General features: G+C 49.4%; 1 gene segment (V, D, J or C); it reads left to right on the top strand.

Annotated features, from left to right (window-relative positions):
• The window catches only part of LOC128067026 (Ig gamma-3 chain C region-like), a 125589-nt gene that overhangs the window by 67389 nt on the left and 40951 nt on the right, over positions 1–17249 (top strand).

The raw sequence follows: 17249 nt of genomic DNA, 5'->3' as shown, positions 1-17249 counted from the left end.
CCCCTGGGGCACCCACGCCCCTCCCTCACAGGCTGAGATCCCCCCTCAGCCCCTCGTCCTGGCACCCTCACCCCTCGGGCACAGGGACACAGCCCGGCACTGTCTGCCCTCCCTCCCGGGGACAGGGCCCAGGCACGTGCGCTCTGCTGAGCCTCCCAGCTCCAGGCCTGGCCCCCAGGGCAGAGGAGGCCAGGAACTGAGCCTCTGTCCTGCGGGGAGGTGGGGTCAGGGCCCCAGCTCAGGGCACAGCTCAGGGTGGGAGCAGGACCCCACAGGCCAGGCCCAGACAGTGGCCAGGGCTGGAGGGGCTGGGGCTGGGGCTGGGGCCCACAGACTGACCTCAGGTGACGCCTGCCCGGCCCATGGGGGATCACACCGCCGTCCCCCCCGCCGCAGAGGGAGCCCTGCCCCGAAGCCCCAATGGCCCCGCCCAGCCCCCCGTGGGCTGACACAGCACTGACCCCCCTCCCTGTGCAGATCTGCTGCTGGAGGAGGAGAGCTGTGAGGATGACCAGGACGGGGAGCTGGACGGGCTCTGGACGACTATCTCCATCTTCATCACGCTCTTCCTGCTCAGCGTCTGCTACAGCGCCACCGTGACCCTCTTCAAGGTGGGGGCCCACCCTGCTGGGCCCTCGGGCCCCCTCTCTGTCCCCAGGGTCCCCGCAGAGTCCCTCCCTGCCCCTCACTGTCCACTCACTCTCTCCTCATACCCCTGGGGGAGGCCCACGTGGGGTCCAGTCCCTGCTCACCCTGTCCCCCCACAGGTGAAATGGATCTTCTCCTCAGCAGTGGAGCTGAAGAGGACGATCGTCCCCGACTACAGGAACATGATCGGGCAGGGCGCCTAGAGCTCCTGCGGGTGGAGGGCAAGGTCGCCCCAGACCCGGCGGGGCCGCGTCCAGCGCCCTGTGCTGCTCAGTTTCAGCCAGGCCTGCTCCTTTGCGCTCTGACCCAGCCAACCTCTAACCTCTCACCCAGACTCACCCACATCTCCACTCTGACGTTGGGGCCGTGGCAACCTGCCCCGCCCCCCTAAGACCCAAGTGGAAAACAGGTGGTGACCCCACCGAGCTGACGGACGCCGAGGCCTCTGGGAAGCCAGCAAGACACCAGTGGGCTGCGAGTCCCCCACCAAGAAGACACAGGTCAGAGTTCAGCTCTGCCTGGAGGAGTAGGAGGCTGGGTCCAGGGCTGTCTACACAGGGCACCCGCATCTTGCCCAGGCCTGGATCCAGACCGCAGGTCCCTGGGGGAGGAAGCTGAGTTCCCACACCGTATGCACAGGGCCCAGCCCCCGCATCTTGCCCAGGCCTGGATCCAGACCACAGGTCCCCAGGGGAGGCCCTTGTGTCAGATCCCTGGGAACAGCTGTCCTGCAGGGGCCCAGCCTCCCAGCAGGCAAGCTCCTGGGAGGACCACTAACGGCTCCTCAGGTCACCTCCACCAAGGATGCTGCTGGGAGCAGGGCCTGGGCCCACAGAGGCCACAGGAGCCCCGGTAGGGAAGGGGTGACGTCCCGCCAGACGGGCCGCCTGCAGACGGGCCTGGTGACCGGTTCCCAGTGGACAGAGCTGGAGGGGCTCCCAGGACACAGGACGGCACGGCAGCCAGTCCATCCGGTGGCCAACAGCCTGACACTCCCCCGGGAGCTCGGCCTGCACCGAGAGCGGGGGTGAGAGGTGAGACCAGAGACCCACAGAGGCCCAGCCCCAGGCCCCGGGCCCAGCCCGCCTCTTGGGACAGACTCTCCCGTCGTTGCAGAAATGTGCACGGGCTTCTCTGGATGGGAGGCGCTGCCCCAGGACTGGAAGGACCACAGCCCTGGGGCTTGGGAAGCTTCTTCTGCGGAATATGGTAGCCTGCTCTTTGCTGTCTCTTCATCTCTTCAACGACAATAAAGCATGTTTACTTCACCTAGCTCACCGGCCAGTCTCCGTGCGTTGACACACCTTCTCCCTTTGAGGAGTCCACAGCCTGGCTGCCCCACCCCCACTGGCCCCGGGCTTCCTGCCCCCACCACCTGCACCCAGGGTCCCTGGTCCCATCCCTACCTGACCCTGGGGTGCCTGACCCCCATCCACTACCCGCCCCTAGGGCTCCACTCCGCCTCCCAGGCAGAGGCCAGCCTGGCACCAGGGGAGCCACAGACAAGTGCCCCGTGTTGGGTGGTCAGCACAGGAGGCTGTAACAAACACCGCAGGGCGCTTGGACCACAGGCGTCACCACTCACACCCTGGAGCCTGGGAGCGCAGGGCCGGCTCCTGCTGAGGCCTGTCTCCGTGGGGTGTAGATGCCGTGTCCTCACAGGCGCACCCCTCTGTGCCTGTCTCTGTCCTCACCTCCTCTTAGAGGGTCTCCAGTCAGACTGGACGAGGGCCCACCCTGGGACCCCAGCTCACCCTCATCACCTCTTCAGAGACGCCACCTCCAAAAGCAGTGACGCTTGAGGTCTGGGGGTCAGGGCTGCAAGATTTGAATTTGGGGTCACAGTTCTGCCCCAAACAGGCTGGTTGGTGCCGGAAAGCCAGAGCAGGAGGGGCACCAGTGAAAGCAGGCCAGGAGGGGCAGCTGGGGGAGGGGTGTCAGAGGGACCTGGTTCAGTGCTCAGGACACACTGGTCAGTGAGAAGGACCTCAGAGGGCGCTGGGGACACTGTGCTCAGCCTGGGCTGTGCGGAGGTGATGGCTATCCCACAGGAAAAGCGGGAGGGGCCCAGGGCTCCAGAGAGGGACCAGGAAGTGTGGCCACCTGCATGCAATGAGGCCTCTGCGTCCACCAGCCGGCCTGGGTGCAGGATGCAGTCAGGACTCCATCCTCACAGACACCGGGGACCGAGGAGACTGGACCCTCCCCAAGGGTGGAGGAGGATCCTGCTCAGGGACAGCTCCAAGAAGGGGGCCAGGGCCTGGGAGGGTGCTGGCCGTGCTGGGCTCTCTCCGGAGGGCATTTTCAGGGAGCTGGGTCATCATGGGGGCATGCTAGTGCTTGCCCAAGCCTTTCGGGGGGAAGGGAGTGTTGTGCCCAGAGTCAGAGTCCCCAAAACGGAGAGAATAAGACGTCCACAGCAACGCAAAAGCATGAAGGGGTTTATTGCTAGCTAGGGTTCAAGTCTCATCCAGCGCAGTGGAGTCTTGATGAGAGCCCCGAGCTCTGAATCACATCTACTTTTATACAGACGGTTCTTTGTTCTTGTAACCGCATAGCTGATTGGTTAAACCGTACGTGTGCGCAGGACTTTTAACCTCGCATCCCTATCTGGATTGGCTCAGGTCTGGCGCAGGCGGGGGGCTATGGAGATTTTTTCTGATTGGTCGAGCTACACTGCCTGTGGGAGTTCCCGGTGCCTCAGCTTTCCTAGAGACTAAACCTCAGGCCTAGCCTGCCCCTTAGAGCCTGTCCCGGCTTCAGTTTGGTCCTAACATCCCCCCCCACCCCCACCCCCCGGTCTTCAGCTACATAGAGGAATCTTCCTCTTTATTTTGGGGCAGGGCCTGATACTGTTGCCTCAGTACCACCAGTTGGACGGTATTGACGCGGTCTTTTACAAAGGCAACAAGCTTAGTTATTATGCATGGACCAAAAGTGAGTATTAATAGTAGCACTATCAGAGGGCCCACCAGGGTGGAAATTAGCGTTGTTAACCACAGGGACTGTTGGAACCAGGACTCAAATCAATTTTGAGACATTTTTCTTTTTTTTTCTTTTTTTCTCTTTTGATTTAGCCCTTCTCTTATCTTGGCCAGGGACTCCCTGATTACCCCTGAGTGATTTACATAAAAACAACGTTCTTCCCCTAACGCAGCACACAGGCCCCCTGAGAGACTTCATACTCAAGATACTTTCTGGGAATTGGGGCGGAGGTCTCTTTTTTCTGTAACTTCTTCCTGCTGTGCATGGGCGTAGGCCTGCCTCGCAGAGCAGAAGTCTCTCTACCTGATCTAAGTTAGGGTTTTTCACATCTGAAACCAGCTTCTACCCTTGTAGTTGCAGCGATTTAGTTGGCCCCTCTCAGATGAAACAGACAAGGGCCAAACAGGAGACCTAACAGGATGGTCATCTCTGGTCCCTGGAAACAGAAGGCAACATTTGGGGCGAGGGTTGCAGGGTTTGTGACCCTTTCTGATGGGTTGGTGGTGAGGCAACAGAGCAGTGCTCCAGGAACCTTGTGTTCAGTCTGAAGTGACCATCTTCCACCTGGGTGGGGGAGCAAAGGCATTGCTATGCATATTTCTTTGAGCAGGAACCAGGACTCTGTCTGGAGGCTGTACCAATCTTTGATTGTTTCTGTTTTTGTATCCCCTCCCTTCCCTGATTAGCAATTGTTTGAATCCATGCTTTGGAATTCAGGGAAGGCCAAGGAGGCTGAACAAAGTCTGTATCTTACAGATAAGAAAAGGAGAACACAGAGCAGATCTGTACTCCAGAGCCCCACAGAGTCCCGCTCAGTTTTAATTTTAGGGAACTAGGCAACAGTGACTATGATACCTTCCTGTCAAAATGGGGTATAGGACTGCCCCAGCTTGGAGCAATACAAGCTCTAATCTGAAAGTACACCCATAGCATCACCTAGTTATTTTCCAGGATATCTGAACCGTAGCTACTCTATTTTGACTTTTAATTGTAAACTATTTCTTAATAGCCAAAGCAGATTTCAAAGTTAATGACGTCAGTGTTTCTCTAGATATGAGAAGATGCAAGAATTGGGACTCATAAAATCTTCTCCTGAAGAGATCTAACTATCTGATGGCCTGTTCTGCCAGTTTTTCCCAGAGCAGAGTGCCTCATTCCTGATTTTCACCCTGAACTCTTTTCAGGGGCGTTGAAAGTCAGCAGTTGCAGCGGCCATGATTTAATCTTTGTAGGTGCAGATGGCGAGTGTCAGTCTTCAGTTGGCAGAGCCCCTTTTCGCTCATAAACTTGACCATGATTATGAGGGGGGGGCACTTCATGACCATTTTATCCCATGGTGCTGAGAGTGTCCATTCTCAGGTTTGGCAAAGATTCTGGTGACAGGCCACTCAATGTGCTGTTACTGGATTAGGCCATAAAACAGTATCTAAAATTCTCTGGACCACCTGTCTTATTAGCTTTTCAGTCCAGGAAAATATTCCCTCTTGTTGCTTCTTCCCATGTCTAGAGTTACACTGTTACCATCATCGATCTCATATGGGACTATATATTATTTTATTAGAGGCCTCATGCACACATTTGACAGTGTAAGAAACAGCAATTTTGTAAGACAGGGGAAATACAAATAACATAGCCAGCAGTATTAGTAAAGTCACAAGTAAGACTTATGTTCAGAACTTCCATTAGATGTAGCCCAGTATATCTTCAGGTCATCTGACTTAGTCTGCCCTGTAGAATCTTTATCTTCCAGGGAAATTATATATTGGCACCATCTATAAGGCACATAGCCCAGTTTTCTAGTGTTACTAGACTGATTATCTTTAGTATGATTTACTTATTTATTTATCTTTTTTAACAGAGGAGACTTTAAACCTAAATTGTTGTAGCCTGGTATTATCTATATAAATCCATCCCATAATTGTGGGAGATTTTTTTCTTCTTTGTGGAAACTTTTCTTGTTCTGATTGAGCTTGGGTAGTAGAAAAAAGCTCAAATTTATAGCCAGAGTCAGAGCAGGCATTATTAATTGGCCCGGTGAGGGGATCTCATCTAGTAATACCATAGTGACCTGAATATGACTATAATTTTTAAGTAAATTTTCTCAGGGCCAACCAGTTAGAGTCTGGTAGTAGAGAAATTTACCAAGGTAACCCAGAACTAGACACAGGTAATTGGCCACAAACCCAACAATTGGATTGATTTTTAAAAGTAGTATAGGATCAGGCCTATGATAGAAAAGCATTTGACTTATATGCAAAGGTCTAAGAAGTCAAGGAAACATAAATGATGATACGAATCAGGGCCCGCATCTCGGGGAAGCTGTCCACCTCTGACGTCGTCGTCTTCTCATCCTGGTGCAGTGTAGTTTCTCCTGATAAAAAAGTCCTTCCATCCAGGTTGGAGACAGTCCCTAAAATTATGTCTTTTTCCAGTCCTGGTTGCAGGTCATGAGGCATCTGATCTTCATCCAAAGACAGATTACTGAGATAAGCTTCAGAAACAAACTTAGGGTGTTTTTCAAGAATTCAATTAAATTTTACATCAATATCACATAACAGCAAAGAACTATCTAAGAGATGAGTCTTACTAGATGCAGACCTCCATTAACAAACTGGGATTTATCGTTTTGAAATATCTTTTTCTCCTTATAGTTACCCTTATTTTTATTAAATATAACCAAATTAAGGCTAGTTTATTTGCAAAATAGGCCTGTTCTCACTGATTTTGGTCTGATGATTTTTATAACCATAATTGATTATAGGCTTTTTATTTTGCTGAAACATTTATAGAGTCTCAGATTGAACTTTTAAAATAAAACAGGGCTGGGAAACTCACACCAAAGGCTTATCATAGATTCTGCCTAACAAATCTAGGTGAATTTTTCCCTTTTTAAGGTCTCAAAAATTTCTTGAGATTTTTATATCCATGAGATAACCTTCCTAACTCATTTGATGAACTTACTGGAAACCTAAGAACTTCCAATTTTTAAAGGAGTCAGAAAATATAATTGTTTTGTTTATAACATTTAATTTTACCAAAGTATTGTCATAATTAGTTTGAGAGGAAGATTTTCCCTACTTCCTAAAAACATAAGATTTAAACCCATAATTTTTCAGATAGAAACCATAAAAGTTATAAGCATATTTACTGGTTCATTCAGTCCTCTTGCTAACTTTTGTGAAGTCATCAGGTTTTTCATTAAAATACCAGGACATATCAGAATGTTAAAAACTCCATATAATTTCTAGGATATCTGTATTTGTTAATTTACCATACATTATAACATGAGTGGATTTATTACTCATTTGATAATCTTTTCCATGTAATTTAACCAACCAAATAAACACAGTATCTCTCCCTGGGATGCTCCAGGGGCCCTCTGAAGCACCCCAGAGTTAGCTAGAGATATAAAAGCTCATATCTTATTTGCATTTTTAGAAGTTTCTTCACTTGGGGTAATTTCCTTGTTGACAAACTTGTAACAGATATAATGTTTAACTTATATTAATCCTAGGTACAATGAAAATATTCTACTTAACGTTAATTATTTTAAGACATGTCTATATTAGATAGGTCAACAAACAAACATTAATATCAGGTATTTAACATTGAATATTTCCCAGTTCACATGAACCTGAAATTTATTGTTTAATTCAGAATTACTTGATTTGTAAGCGCTTACCCCCCCTTTTTTTTAAGCCAAATAAATAGAGCTCATATACATATTAACCACAAAAATATTACCCAGAGACAGAGACACACCAAGACATATTTGGACAGACACAGTGCAAGATCCAGCTTTAAGTCTTTTTTTCTCCCCCCCTTTTTCCTCAGTGTCGGGAGTTGGAGATGGTCTAGATACGTGTTCCTGAAAGCCCTGGTCTCAGGCACAGGGAAAGAAAATCAAGTTCTAACAAAATGGCAGCAGTCTAAACCACATGGTGGCCAGACAAAGCAAAATTTCCTTCTCCAGGGGATCTTCTCGACCCAGGGATCGAACCCAGGTCTCCCATATTGTAGGCAGACGCTTTAACCTCGGCTCCACCACAGAAGCTCTTAAATACAAAAATATAGTCTCTCAGGAAACCTCCTATAGAGACACAGAACTTCAAATCTAAGTACTAACATCAAAGATTTCAAGGGAGGAAAGGAAGCCAGGTGGAAAGAAGAAGGGGGAGGAGGCAGGAGAGGGGGGCAAAGGGGGTGGCCTTACAGACGTCTCCTGCCACCTACAGATACCCAGGCGTTACGGGACTTTTCCCTGGGCCTCCAGAGAAGGGAGGACTGGAACTCGGCCCTACCAGAAATCAGAGCCAGAATTCGAGTTCTCTGCCAAGAGGAGGTGATCAGTCTCCAATCCTCAGCTCAGGCTGAGGGCCCTTCGACCAGATTTCTGTGTCCAGGACTGGGGGACTAGAAAAACAGGGAAGGATAGGAAGGGTTAAGGAGAGGAGACAGAGAGGGAAGGGGAGAGAGGTCAATAAAGTCTGTTGTTCTTTACCAGTCGGGGCACTCTGGCCAGTTGTCCACGTCAGGAGGAGACCAGGGACGAAAGGGTCCTGATTGCGGCCACTGGGTCTGGTCCATTGGCAGGCAAGCTGGCCCCTGAGTACCCCGAGTGGTCAGGATGTCAGTCTCGGCTTTTTCACCAATAATGATTGATTTTGCGTCCTAGATTTGAAATCAGAGAAATGGTCAGTCAAAAGGGACAAAGGAGTAGAAGTCACTTGCCCCATGATTACAGAGAAGAACACAGGAGACAAAATGAACACACACAGAGCAGAGACAATGCCGGCACTCACACAGACACAACAAACAGATAACAAATACACGTCGGCCGAGAACACAGCACTAGGTCTTCCTGGGCCCCCCTGAAACTCCCTTTCCCTCGAGGTAATCTTACCAACAAGGCGTCCACAGAGACAGCCGCCTCCCCAGCACAATGCCAGGCCTCGGCCTTACGCTGGTCTTAACCAGAGAACAGAGCCAGCCACCTCCCCAGCACCATGCTGGGCCTCGGCTTTACGCTGGTCTTAACCAGAACTAACACCAGTGTTCAGATATCTCTCCTCCTAGTGAGAAATTATTCTTCCCAGTTAAAGGGATCCCAGACGAGACCCCAAATGTTGTGCCCAGAGTCCGAGTCCCCAAAATTGAGAGAATAAGACGTCCACAGCAATGCAAAAGCATGAAGGGGTTTATTGCTAGCTAGGGCTCAAGTCTCATCCAGCATAGTGGAGTCTTGACGAGAGCCCCGAGCTCTGAATCACATCTACTTTTATACAGACGGTTCTTTGTTCTTGTAACAGCATAGCTGATTGGTTAAACAGTACGTGCATGCGGGACTTTTAACCTCACATCCCTATCCGGATTGGCTCAGGTGTGGCGCAGGCGGGGGGCTATGGAGATTTTTTCTGATTGGTCAAGCTACACTGCCTGCGGGAATTCCCAGTGCCTCAGCTTTCCTAGAGACTAAACCTCAGGCCTAGCCTGCCCCTTAGAGCCTGTCCTGGCTTCAGTTTGGTCCTAACAGGGAGGTCCTGCCGCTGGATAGCCCAGGCCTGGGCCCAACAAGACCGGCTCCAGACAGGGAGCTGCCATCATGTCAGCGTGACCACATCGCCCCAAGGCCCTTGGAGGTGCCGATCCAGGCTCCTGTGCATAGAGGGACAGACAGAGGACTTCACACATCACTCTGAGGACCAGACGTAAGACTGGGTGCTGGGAGGGGGCCAGCAGGATGGCCACGGGGTGGACACCATGGTCCAGGAAACCATCCGGCCCTGGGGGACCTGGCCAGGCAGCGTGAGCCTGGGGTTCCCTCTGTCTGCTGGCTCTTGGGTCCCCCACACTCTGCTTCTCCCACACACTAGTCATCTAAGCAAGGTGCTGACCATCCAATCGGCCATCCAGCCTGCCCAGCCCTGGGCCCTACCCCTCACGTCCATCTCCCAGACCAACAAACGACCTCTAACTGGCCTGTTGTAGCCATGCATTCTGGGAAACAAACTCACTCAGAAGGACACAAACCCGCCTCCCCAAATTCCCTAAAGCTCGTCTGAACAAAGGGAAAAGAAAGTTACCATCAAAGTTAACCCGTGATTCCTATGCCTTTAGCCTAAGTAGTTAGCAGTGGACAATTATCAATAGGCCTGTGGTCATACCCCAATAAGCATAATAGAATGTATGATTCTATTCAGTTGCACAGATAATTAGGGTATTCTTTTAGGCCATGGAGAGTCTAGGTACGAGCCCTGGGGCTCTTCCTTCTGGGGGCCTGGTATTCCAGTTGGTATGTCATTTCCATTGATACTGGGCATAGAGCTCAAAGTCCACAGTCCAGCTCAAGATGAAGTCCTGCTTTCAAGATGGAGCCTGTTCTGTCTCCTCCTTCAGGCCCAGCCCTCAGGAAGGCCAGGGTGGTCAAAGGGAGGGCTCTCCACAGGCCTTCTAACTGAACACAGTTCCAGCCTGGCCGTATTCAGTTCTTAGGAGCACCTGTCTGTTCTTGCTTACAAGTTATTCAACATGGGAGGAACCTCTTCTATACTATAAGAAACACTTCTTGAAGGTGCCCATAAGCCAATACTGTGAGAAGCCTGGAGACCACAATTAGAAAAGACTTGCTCCGCAATGAAGACCCAGTGCACCCAAAAATAAATGAATAAGTACATAGTTTTTAAAAGAGGACTGGAAACTTTTTAATTTAGATGGTGTAAGAAATCATCAGGCGAGTGTCATCCCCTTGGTTCCGTCTCATCTCAACAAAAATTTGAATCGACAGATATTAAAGCCTTCAGCGCATCACAGCTCTCGGATAGACCATGTGACGACTCTCGGACAGCTCCGTGTTACAGTTCAGTTTCAGTTAGAAAATAGCAGGAAAATACATCCTCGAGGGATGAGGGCATGCCAACACAAAGACGCGAAGAGAAGGAGAGCCCTGTCCTTTGGCCCCTCTCTTTATATGTCTTTTCCTCCCCCTGGGCCTGCCCTATGTAAATTGGGCTGTTTGCTCTCCTGAGGTCCTGACTCTAGTCCTGGACCTTCCTTTGTTCCATTTTCTCAGGCTTTTCCATTCCTTGTCTTTTCAGCTCCGTTCAGTTCAGTCGCTCAGTCGTGTCCGACTCTGCGACCCCATGAACCGCAGCCATTTTGGACTCCTGTTTCTTATACTAACTACCCAACAAAATGAAGCATGCAGGCTATATGTAACACCACCTGGCCTTTATGTCAGTTGGGGGATGGAGAGAAATGGCCCCAAAGTGGGTCTTGAAGTTATAATACTGTCTTGCAACTGGATCTATGTTGCCACAGTTGGGAAAATGGACTGAGGTTCCCTAGGATCAGGCCATCTGGTCTCTTTACCAGAATCCTGCACTATGCAGCTCCCTTAATCAGAGGCCTCGGAAGTCAGAGAACCCTCCCAGCATCCTGGATGATCATCATTTAACCTCACAGGACTCTCAAAAGGGAAAAAGGGAGACCAAGTCTCACCTACCCTGCACCCCTAATTCTGCACCCTTCACTGAGCAACTGTTACCAAGTCCAAGCTTGATATTCTTACTGCACAAGCCAGTAAATCCAAGAATGACTTTATTCAGAAAGCTGGCATACTGAGAAGATGTCAGGCTAATGTCTCAAAATAATCATCTCATAGGGGTGCTGATGCCCGGTTCTTTCACAGAACAAGGGTGTGGAGGTGAGGAAGCAGAGGACACATCAGTTCAGTCCCTCAGTCGTGTCCAACTCTTCGCGACCCCAAGGACTGCAGCATGTCAGGCCTCCCTGTCCATCACCAACTCCTGGAGCTTTCTCAAACTCATGTCCATTGAGTCGGTGATGCCATCCAACCATCTCATCCTCTGTTGTCCCCTTCTCCTCCTGTCCTCCTCTTTCCCAGCATCAGGGTCTTTCCCAATGAGTCAGTTCTTCACATCAGGTGGCCAAAGATGAGAGGGTAAGGCAGGAAGGCCAGGAGTCTCCAAACGGAGGGAATAGGCTGCAAGTGTCAGACATTTTTATCTCTGTCTTAAGTGGCAGGAAGAAACAAACCAGGGTGATGTTTTTTCCCTTTCTCTATACAAAGTTGAATAGAGGTTTCTCTTAAAATTCTGTGTTGCCTTAATGACACCTGGTTCCACCTGAACTTGATTTTTCTCAAGCCTTGAGCTGACCAGGGCATTTTCTTATGGAAACGTTTGCTTCAGCTATTTGAACGTGCTGCGTATTTACCCCAGACTCTGTCTCCAAGTCTGTTCCACCTAAAGGCTCAGAACTGACTTGACAAACCAGTACGTTATATTCATACATTGTTCTCCTAATCTATATTAATGAAACTAATTGTTTGTATGGAAATCTTCAAGATTCATGTCGATCGTTTTATGGCCTGGGATGACTCACCTGGTGTCAAGGTTATCTCAGAATGCATGTTGTGGGTGAGGGGCCTGCTGCCACTCTTTGAGTTTTGAGACATTTCCTTTCTTTAATTAGCAGACTGCTGCGTCACGGACTCTATGGACGTGAGTCTGAGTGAACTCCGGGAGTTGGTGATGGACAGGGAGGCCTGGTGTGCTGCGATTCATGGGGTCGCAAAGAGTCGGACACGGCTGATCGACTGAACTGAACTGAACTGAACTGAGTAGCTAAATAACATCCAGCTAAAGGCTAGTGGGGGAGGGGCGCTCTTTCTGCCCCCTTCTGGTGTCTATGTCAGAAGCTGTCTCTATCTCTTTTATACATTAATAAAACTTTATTACACAAAAGCTCTGAGTAATCAAGCCTCATCTCGGGCCCTGGGTTGAATTCTTCTCCTCTGGAGGCCGAGAATGCCAGCGTCTTTTGCGGTTCAGGAACAACCTTTCAAAGTATTGGAGCTTCAGCTTCAGCATCAATTTTTCCAATGAATATTCAGGACTGATTTCCTTTAGGATTGACTGGTTTGATCTCCTTGCAGTCCAAGGGACTCTCAAGAGTCCTCCAACACCACAGTTCAAAAACATCGATTCTTCGGTGCTCAGCTTTCTTTATGGTCCAACTCTCACATCCATACATGACTACTGGAAAAGCAGTTTTGACTACATGGACTTCTATTAGCAAAATAATATCTCTGCTTTTTAATACACTGTCTAGATTTGTCATAGCTTTTTTTCCAAGGAGAAGGTGTCTTTTAATTTCATGGCTGCAGTCACCATCTGCAGTGCTTTTGGAGCCCAAGAAAATAAAGTCTGTCACTGCTTCCATTGTTTCCCCATCTATTTGCACAGTGAAAAGATCACAAATATCTCCTAGAATGGCTAGCCTCAGGGAGGGGGTCCGTTATTTCCTTCCTTCCTATACCACCCACAGGTGGACAGGTCAGGACATCTCCCTGACCACAGGCACTTTGGTTTAACACTCAGGCAGTGGGGTGGGGTTCCCCATGCTGTTTTAAGTCGCTTCAGTCATGACTAATTCTTTGTGACTGTTCAGGTAGTTAGAACAGGGAAAAGGGGTCCAAAATGGCAGCGGCTAAAAAACAAGGGAAAAGCCCACGAAAACAGAACAAAGGAAGGTCCGAGGACTGGAGTGAGGACCTCAGGTGGAGCAAACAGCGCTCGCGGCTAGCGAGTTTACAAAGAGCAGGCCTGGGGGAGGAAAAGCACGCAAAACGAGGAGCCAAAGGGCCGGGGCCTCGCCCCTGTGCTCGCGCGTGCTCTCTGTCTCTCCCTCTCCCCCTCTCTCTCCTACTTGCGTCTTTTGGGTCAGCATGCAAATCCCATGGACAGAGGAGCCTGGTGGGCTGCAGTCCATGGGGTCACACAGAGTCTGACACGACTGAGCGACTTCACTTTCACTTTTCACTTTCATGCATTGGAGAAGGAAATGGCAGCCCACTCCAGTGTTCTTGCCTGGAGAATCCCAGGGATGAGGGAGCCTGGTCGGCTGCCATCTATGGGGTCACACAGAGTAGGACACGACTGAAGCGACTTAGCAGCGGCAGCAGCAGCCCTTGCGCCTCGAGGATGTATTGTCCCTTTATTTTCTAAATAAAACTGAGCTGTAACACGGATCTGTCAGAGAGCTTAGAGCTATAGCATGGTCTGTCTGAGAGCTGCGACATGCCGAGGGCTTTAACATCCATCGCTTCAAATTTTTGTTGTGATGAGACAAAACCAAGGAAGTTACACGCTCCCTTGACATGACCCTATGGACTCTAGACTCCTTTGTCCGTGGGATTCTCCAGGCAAGAACACTGGAGTGGATTGCAGTGTCCTCCTCCAGAGGATCTTCCTGACCTAGGGATGAAACCCAAGTCTCTAACACCTCCTGCACTGGCAGAGGTATTCCTTACCACTAGCACCATCTGGGAAACCCAGGGTTCCCTAATGCAGACCATTATGTGTGGACAGTATCATTTTAGTGAACAGAAGCAACAGGAAGCAAAAGTCAAAGAAACAGATCCAGCCTAGAGTCGGTTCTTCCCTGTAACACAATCCCAAAGCCCACCTCCCCATGCCCCTCTGTACCTGCCCTTTCCCCAGGATGAAAAAGGAGGACTCACTAGGCTAGCACGTACTGGGACTTCCTATCACGCAGCCTCGGGGAGAATGTGCCCTCTGGGGATGTGGCAGATGGCAAAGGCACAGAGGACACAAGCTCTTCTCCCTCACCATTTAGCCCTATACAGACAAACTCTGGGCCAAATGTCTGAAGACTCTAGTAGGTTCACTGAAGTATTTCAAGTCTGACTGAACAGAAAGGATGTCCAAATAGTACTATCTACTTATCTCCCCAAGAGGAGGAGCAAAGGATTTGGACAGCAGCCCAATGGCACACTGACCAGCTCACCAGGGACCATCCCAAAATTTATAACAGTGGTGAGAGTACAATCCCAAATTTGGAGCCCACTTGAGCTATAATCCCTGGGGGTGGGGGAGGGAGGAAAAAGAGCAGGAACCACTGGTCCATGCCAATCAAAGGGACAAGAAAGTGCATTAGAAGGCCAGTCAGCTGGGAAAAGGTCAAGGAAGTGACCCAAGAGAAAGAAAAAAGATGGCTCTTAAACCTACAAACTCCTATGCCCCAGCAGCTAGAGGTGACCTTTAGGGTATTTAATAATCGAGATCAGACTGAGGAGGAGGAAAAAACTGTCATGAGTAGAGGCAGGCTAGAGCTCAAGCTGAATTGATAGCCTGACCACAGTCATGCCCTGCAACCCAGGAAGACCCAAAGGACAGAAGAAGTCTCAGCCACCCATCCAGAGGTAAAAGCAACAGGAAGCAATGCTTCCAGTGCAAGTCAACCAGCCACTGGCCCATGAGTACCAGAAGAGGCCACCTGGGCCATCAGTTCAGCTCAGTTCAGTTGCTCAGTCATCCGACTCTTCGCAACCCCATGGACCACAGCACGCCAGGCCTCCCTGTCCATCACCAACTCCCAGAGTTTAGTCAAACTCATCTCCAGTGAGTCGGTGATACCATCCAACCATCTCATCTTCTGTCATCCCCTTCTCCATCTGCCCTCAATCTTTCCCAGCAACAGTGTCTTTTCAAATGAGTCAACTCTTTGCATCAGGTGGCCAAAGTATTGGAGTTTCAGCTTCAACATCAGTCCTTCCAATGAACACCCAGGACTGATCTCCTTTAGGATGGACTGGTTGGGTCTCCTTGCAGTCCAAGGGACTCTCAAGAGTCTTCTCCAACACCACAGTTCAAAAGCACCAATTCTTTGGTGCTCAGCCTTCTTCACAGTCCAACTCTCACATCATACATTACTACTGGAAAAACCATAGCCTTGACTAGACAGACCTTTGTTGACAAAGTAATGTCTCTGCTTTTTAACATGCTGTCTAAGTTGCTCATAACTTTCCTTACAAGTAGCAAGCATCTTTTAATTTCATGGCTGCAGTCACCATCTGCAGAGATTTTGGAGCCCAAAAAATAAAGTCAGCCACTGTTTCCACTGTTTCCCCATCTATTTGCCATGAACTGATGGGACCAGATGCCATGATCTTAGTTTTCTAAATGTTGAGCTTTAAGCCAACTTTTTCACTCTCCTCTTTCACTTTCATCAAGAGGCTCTTTAGTTCTTCTTCACTTTCTGCCATAAGGATGGTGTCATCTGCATATCTGAGGTTATTGATACTTCTCCTGGCAATCTTGATTCCAGCTTGTGTTCCTTCCAGTCCAGCATTTCTCATGATGTACTCTGCATATAAGTTAAATAAACAGGGTGACAATATACAGCCTTGACACACTCCTTTTCCTATTTGGAACCAGTCTGTTGTTCCATGTCCAGTTCTAACTCTTTCTTCCTGACCTGCATACAGATTTCTCAAGAGGCAGGTCAGGCGGTCTGGTATTCCCATCTCTTTCAGAATTTTCCACAGTTTGTTGTGATCCACACAGTCAAAGGCTTTGGCATAGTCAATAGAACAGAAATAGATGTTTTTCTGGAACTCTCTCGCTTTTTCCATGATCCAGCAGATGTTGGCAATTTGATCTCTGGTTTCTCTGCCTTTTCTAAAACCAGCTTGAACATCTGGAAGTTCACGGTTCACTGTAGCGCTGAAGCTTGGATTGGAGAATTTTGAGCATTACTTTACTAGCGTGTGAGATGAGTGCAATGGTGCAGTAGTTTGAGCATTCTTTGGCATTGCCTTTCTTTGGGATTGGGGTGAAAACTGACCTTTTCCAGTGTTGTGGCCACTGCTGAGTTTTCCAAATTTGCTGGCATCTTGAGTGCAGCACTTTCACAGCATCATCTTTTAGGGTTTGAAATAGCTCAACTGGAATTCCATCACCTCCACTAGCTTTGTTCATCATGATGCTTCCTAAGGCCCACTTGACTTCACATTCCAGGATGTCTGGCTCTAGGTGAGTAATCACACCATCATGATTATCTGGATCGTGAAGGTCTTTTTTGTACAGTTCTTCTGTGTGTTCTTGCCTAGGACATGCACAGTCTGAACACAGACAGGTCACTGGACATGGAACTCTCTTTGACCCCAGGAGGAGGGGGATCCCTCTGCAGAGATGGCCATGCTGTATGGCTGAGGGGTGCTGTGGTTTAAGCCCAAAAGACATCTCCATCAAGGAGCCCCAGGTGTCCCTTGATGTGGCAGGTAATAAGATTGATTTACCAATCGATATACCAAAGAAATTCTCACACTGTTAAGAAAGTTCTAGGACCCACACAGATCCCTAACCTGGAGGTCCAGCACAGGCACTGAGAACCTCCAGGGAATTCTACTTTGGAGCCAGTAGGAGACTGAGCTAGACATGCCTGTGAGTGTCCACAAGTCTCAGGTGGAGGCATGGGTCAACAGTTTGGCCTCAAGCCAAACAACAGGGAGGGGACTCAGCTCATCAATAGAAAATTGGATTAAAGATTTACTGAGCATGGCCCTGCCCATCAGAACAAGACCCAGTTTCCCTCACAGTCAGTATGTTCCAACAGAAAGCTTCCATAAGCCTCTTATCCTTATTTATCAGAGGGCAGACAGAATGAAAACCACAATCACAAAAATCTAACCAAACTGATCACAATGGATAACAGCCTGGTCTAATTCAATGAAACTATGAGCCATGCCATGCAGGGCCAACCAAGATGGATGGGTCATGGTGGAGAGTTCT

The sequence above is a fragment of the Budorcas taxicolor genome, chromosome 21, assembly GCF_023091745.1.
Source record: "Budorcas taxicolor isolate Tak-1 chromosome 21, Takin1.1, whole genome shotgun sequence".
In the NCBI taxonomy this organism is placed as follows: domain Eukaryota; kingdom Metazoa; phylum Chordata; class Mammalia; order Artiodactyla; family Bovidae; genus Budorcas; species Budorcas taxicolor.
This window is presented reverse-complemented; position numbering and strand designations above follow the sequence as displayed.